The 6,408-nt window shown below is 35.3% G+C and overlaps 1 non-coding gene across 1 annotated transcript; it reads right to left on the reverse strand.

Annotated features, from left to right (window-relative positions):
- Window positions 1–834: 834 nt before the first annotated feature.
- Window positions 835–941, reverse strand: LOC139894801 (small nucleolar RNA R71). Its single transcript, XR_011775283.1, has one exon. It is a non-coding gene; the product is annotated as a small nucleolar RNA R71 (small nucleolar RNA).
- Window positions 942–6,408: the final 5,467 nt, after the last annotated feature.

Raw genomic sequence — 6,408 nt, forward strand, 5'->3', positions numbered from 1 at the left:
AGATTTGTTAGTGGCGAGTTGTGGGCTTCCAATTTATAGGGTCCTGGCTACCTGCTGCATCTATTGACTATTCGAAACGTGGGCAAAATCAGAAAAGTCTATTAATTTGATAACTTATATAATTTTTATTTTTATAACTAATAGGATATTCAGTGAATGCACCGAGCAAAACGTTCACCACCTTTCATTCGTTCACCACCTGTAACTCGATCAAGACATCTAGCCAATATTGTCGCCGTTGATTTTTCTTTAGAATCGTCATCTAGTCGACCAAGTACTCCAATTCAAATTTTCGATAATCCATTTTTTGAACCCGACCTCACAATTGAGAACCCGGAGGATATTCAGGGACAATTCAGAGATCCTGAACCACTAATCATTCCTCCTGAGATTGTCGAGGAAGAAACCATTAAGTCAGAATCCTCTAGTGATTCAGATTCAACAAACTCAATCATGGAAAATCTGGAACCTCTAAGTATGGAAGACCAAATGAGGGCTAAACGCACTGGCCAAGGTCACGCAATTACTCAACCAGACATTAATGCGCCAGATTATGAAATCAAAGGACAAATTCTACACATGGTAACTAATCAATGCCAATTTAGTGGTGCGCTGAAGGAAGATCCAAATGAACATCTTCGCACCTTTAATAGGATTTGTACTCTATTTAAAATCCGAGAAGTGGAGGATGAACAGATCTATCTCATGTTATTTCCCTGGACTTTAAAGGGAGAAGCCAAAGAATGGTTAGAATTACCAGAAGGGGCGATTGATACATGGGATGTTTTAGTTGAAAAATTTCTTAAATAATTCTTTCCGGCATCTAAAGCCGTGAGACTTCAAGGAGAAATAGTTACGTTCACACAAAAGCCAAATGAAACACTATATGAGGCATGGACAAGATTTAGAAAGTTGTTGAGTGGATGTCCTCAACATGGTTTAGACACTTATCAAATAGTACAAATATTCTACCAAGGATGCGACATTACTACACGCAAAGACATCAATATAGCAGCCGGTGGTTCCATTATGAAGAAAACCGCAACTGAAGCTTACAAAATTATTGATAACACTGCTTCCCACTCACATGAGTGGCACCAAGAAAAAGATATCATTAGATCATCTAAAGCGGCTAGAGCCGATTCTAGCCATGACTTTGATTCCATTTCCGCAAAGATAGATGCTGTCGAAAGACGAATGGAAAAGATGACTAAAGATATTCACGCTATACGAAAGAGTTGTGAGCAGTGTGGAGGACCACATTTGATAAAAGATTGTCTCAGTATTGAACAAACAATGGAACAGAGAGAGAATGTTTCATACATGAACCAAAAGCCTGGAAATAATTATCAGAATAATTATCAACCGCCAAGACCAATCTACAATCAAAACCAGAATTATAATCAAAATGTTCCATACAACAATCAACAAGGTCCTAGCAATCAACAGGTATCCAATAATACTTACAATCAGCAAAGACCTATTTTTCAAAATAAACCACCACAAACCGATGATAAAAAGCTAAATTTAGAAGACATGATGTCGAAGCTAGTTGAATCTCAAACTCAATTTTTTACATCTCAGAAACAAACCAATGAACAAAATGCTCAAGCATTTAGAAATCAACAAGCTTCTATTCAAAATTTGGAACAAGAAGTGAGCAACCTAGCAAGATTGATAGGTGAAAAAAACCAGGGAGTCTACCTAGCGATACAAATACTAACCCCTGGAATGAAACAGCTAAAGCCATTACCACAAGAAGTGGTATTACACTTAAACCACCTGAAATACCTGTAATTTCTGATGATTCTACTCCTACTACACAGGCATCACAACCTGAACAAGATAAGGAAACAAAACCAGTAGTTGAAAAGGTTAATGAAGAGAATACAGTTAAGGCTAAGTCTTATGTTAAACCATACCAACCACCACTTCCTTACCTGAGTAAAATGAGAAAAGAAAGACTTGAAGCCGAGCAATCTAAATTTTTGGATATGTTTAAACAAATAAATGTAAATCTTCCTTTCATTGATGTGATTTCAGGAATGCCTAGATATACTAAATTCTTGAAAGATCTAATCACAAATAGAAAGAAAATGGAAGAACTCTCGGCTGTTACAATGAATGCTAATTGTTCTGCAGTACTGTTGAATAAACTACCAAAAAAACTTTCAGAACCATGAAGTTTCACAATTCCATGTTTACTGGGTAGTCTTAGTTCAATAGAAGCATTGGCAGATTTAGGTGCTAGTATATATTTAATGCCGTATTCACTATACGCTAAACTAGACCTTGGAGAATTGAAACTAACACGAATAAATATAAAACTAGCAGATCGATCAGTAAAATATCCTAGAGGGATAATGGAGAACATGCTAGTTAAAGTTGGTACTTTAGTATTTCCAGTAGATTTTGTTACTCTGGACATGGAAGAAGATTCTCGAGTTCCTCTCATATTAGGAAGACCATTCTTAAACACGGCTAAAGCAATAATAGACGTGTTTGGTAAGAAACTGACCCTAAGTATAGCGGACGAGAGTGTTACCTTTTCTGTTGATAGAGCCATGCAACAACCGCAATCTGCAGATGATACATGTTATTATATTCAAACTATAGATTCACATGCAGAATTTTTAGAAGAATTTCCAGAATTACAAGGAACAGGAGAATGTTCTTTAGGAGAAGGAACTGAACCAATTGATGAAGCTGAAATGTTAGCTACACTTATGGCTAATGAATATGAACCAACAACAGAAGAACTTCAAATGCTAAAAGAGGAAGACAGATATCAATACAAATCATCAATAGAAGAACCACCGACATTAGAGTTAAAGCCACTTCCAAACCATTTGGAATACGCTTATTTACATGGTGAATCTGAATTACCTGTAATAATATCGTCTTCTCTTACGGAAAATGAAAAATCTCAACTCATTTCTGTGTTAAAAGCTCATAAACCAGCTATTGCATGGAAGATTCATGATATTAAAGGAATAAGTCCTTCGTATTGCACACATAAAATCCTTATGGAAGAAGGTCATAAAACGTATGTGCAACGCCAACGAAGACTAAATCCTAATATGCAAGATGTTGTTAAGAAAGAAATTATTAAACTGCTAGATGTAGGTTTAATTTATCCAATCTCTGATAGTCCACGGGTAAGCCCAGTTCAATGTGTACCTAAGAAAGGTGGCATGACTGTCATCACAAATGAAAAAAATGAGCTTATTCCTACTAGGACTGTAACGAGATGGCGTGTTTGTATTGATTATAGAAAATTAAATGACGCCACCAGAAAAGATCACTTTCCCTTTGATGTCGTAGCGTGGGGTTACGAAATATACTATATTTTTAATACGGAATGCTACAAAATTTAACAAGTTTTAATTAAATATTTACAAAATGGATATACCAAAACCTTGCTACAACACAATAGGCAGTGTACCTAGTCGCGGAGTAGTATAGTTTTTAGTAAGTTCGGTTCGTTCCACAGGGAGACGGGCTTATGAAACACTTATTTTTATATAATTATATTTGTACAAAATATATATAATTATATATAATAATATATAAAAGGAGAGTTTACCGTTTAATGACCGGTTTGTCGATTTTATATTTTAAGCGAAGCGTATAGTAAATGACGATATTTAAATAACAATATAAAATAAATAACAATAATTAAAATGACAATAAATAAAAGTACGAGGAAATATGAAATAAAATATATTATGCTTATTTAAACTTCCGTAACCATGATGGTTGACGTGTTGATTTTAGTTTTATGCCCATGGGTTAATTGTCCTTTGTCCTGGATTATTTAATATGTCCGTCTGGTTTTTGTCCATAACAGTCCATCGGTCATAAATTTAAAGTGCGAGTGTCCTCGTCAATTTATTCTTATACCCGAAGTCAAATATTTCAACTAATTGGGGACTTAAACTGTAACAAGGTTTTAATACTTTGTTTAATAATTACACCAGGATATCGACTGCGTGTAACCCAAGGTTTTAATACTTTGTTATCAATTATGCCAAGTGTCCTTGTACATAATTTCACCCCTGTTTTAATAATTCCATAGACTATTAATCCATTCCCGTGTTCGGTTAAATGAACGATTATTCGTACATATAAATACCCCGCCCATCATGTCCGATCGAGTGTATATGGTAATTTATAGGGACGCCCAATTGTAAATCTTTATATTAACATTAACAAACTATCATTTAGTTAAACAAATATAAAGCCCATTAATAGCTCATAGTCTAATTTCCACAAGTGTCGTTCTTTTGTCCAAACCCCAATTATGGTACAAAGTCCAATTACCCAATTTTAGTAATTAGCCCAACATCATGATTACTTCGGCTCAAATAAGCATAATAATAACTTAGTTACGAGACATTAATTTAAAAAGGAGAACATAACTTACATTGAGTATTTATCGCGTAGTGTTACACGGACAGAATTTTGACTTCAAAAACCCGTAAAATAACCTTTACATAACCCGAACTAATCTAATATAACACTAATCTATACTATATATACATATATATATTTGTTTATATTATACTAGGGAGTATTATTATTATTATGTTGGTGTGTGAAAAAACGAACGAAAACTGGCAAATTTATAGACCAGGCCTGATTCTGATCCTCATGCGACTCGCATGGGAAATAGCCTTCTGGCCATGCGAGTCGCATGGCCACCCTGGACAGCTCACATTGATTTGTCTCATAGCTTGCCGACATAATATTAATTATAAATACAATATAAATAATTTTAATAATTATTTATATATTATATTATATTTATATGCATAGTAGACTAGATATTTTTAGTCCGTTGCGTCGCGCGTTTCTTCTTGGCTCGGGTCCCGGTTCCGGATTTTCGGACGTCTTCGCGTATTATTTTATATCGTGTACTTTGCGTTCCGCAACTTGTACTCTTGTCATTTTTAGACGTTCTTCATCAATAATTTGAACCACTTTAATTGTATCTTGTACATTTGAGCATTTTGGACCTTTCCGTCTTCAATTCTTCGTTTTCGCCTTTTGTCTTCGCACTTATTAAATATAAACGAATATTACTTGAATATGGAACAATTACAACTAAAATCCTGTCTTTCTTGGGGGATAATGCTATGAAATATATGTTCCTTTTTAGCCTTATCAATATCCCCACACTTGAACGTTGCTTGTCCTCAAGCAATACAGTCTTGAAATAATATAATACATCACACGAATCACTTCTTTATTCTTCACACTTTGTACATCAGTGATTTTGATAGAGCGGTATAAACAATGATAGTAATGATAGAACCATGGTTAAAGGTGGGTGTGTCATCCACAGTTGCCTTGGGTTTAGGTCAACGACACTTACAATCAAATAGCCGATTTACTTTCGGTTTTCAAAGCAAAGTGCACATTTGAAAGGTGGTTTACAGTCCCACATGACTATAAAAATGTAGATCCTTAAGGAAATTGGATCTTTATGAAAACATTTGATCTTTTAAAAATTCAAGCTAGATTTTACCCTAGACAAGTTTTCTGATTTGATCCATCATCGGTGTTGCAAAATATATTTGTGGATCAATATTTTGGCTTAAAACTTTTAGGTTCGTGTAATCCACTGCTATCCTGGTATCGGAAAGCACACATCCAGTTTACTTGTTCCGTATATTACCTTTCGGTAAACTACCGTCCGGTTGTAAAGGAAAGCGATGAACAAGAAACTGTTAAGGCAATGTCTAATGACATGCATTTGTTCATGGTCTAAAAACGTGTCGGATGCTAGAACTATCCTTGGTAGGAGCAATAGTAAAGATCATCCTATGATTTTTCGGTCTGGTACAAGGTCCTGTCTCCGACCATGCTATGCAACCACCGTTCTTACGGTTGACACCCGATTTGGTTCAGGTGACCTAATGAATTCTGTTGAATTCCCAGGATTTTACGTTCAATGGTAATGAACGCATTGAAAATGGATTTCCAGAAAACAAATCGGTTTTAATTTTGATCAAAATATTTTCTCGTTCAAGCTCGAGTTTAGATATCATCAAATTCCATGAGTTTGAATTCTCAATCTTTAAGGTCAATCTCAAGGATTGAGTAATATCAGGCTTAAAAGCTGATTTTTAATCTTTAAGGAGATTATCCTTTCTGGGGATCTGATTCATTAGTCTTATCAAGCTAATTTGCATGGCGCCCCCCCATTGTACGAGATAAATCCTTCTCATGGTTAGGATAAATCTGACCACTTGGCGACCCTGTTTGATGCTGAGGTCCGTGGATTTCCTGCTGATTTTAGAGATGACTTTTCTAGATTTTTCGTCAACCTACAGCTGGTCTGGACGACAACTTCATGACCTAAATCAAGAAGCGCGTGTCTTTTTCGGAAGACTTTACTTCCTT

This window comes from Rutidosis leptorrhynchoides, chromosome 2, assembly GCF_046630445.1.
Source record: "Rutidosis leptorrhynchoides isolate AG116_Rl617_1_P2 chromosome 2, CSIRO_AGI_Rlap_v1, whole genome shotgun sequence".
Taxonomy (NCBI): Eukaryota; Viridiplantae; Streptophyta; class Magnoliopsida; order Asterales; family Asteraceae; genus Rutidosis; species Rutidosis leptorrhynchoides.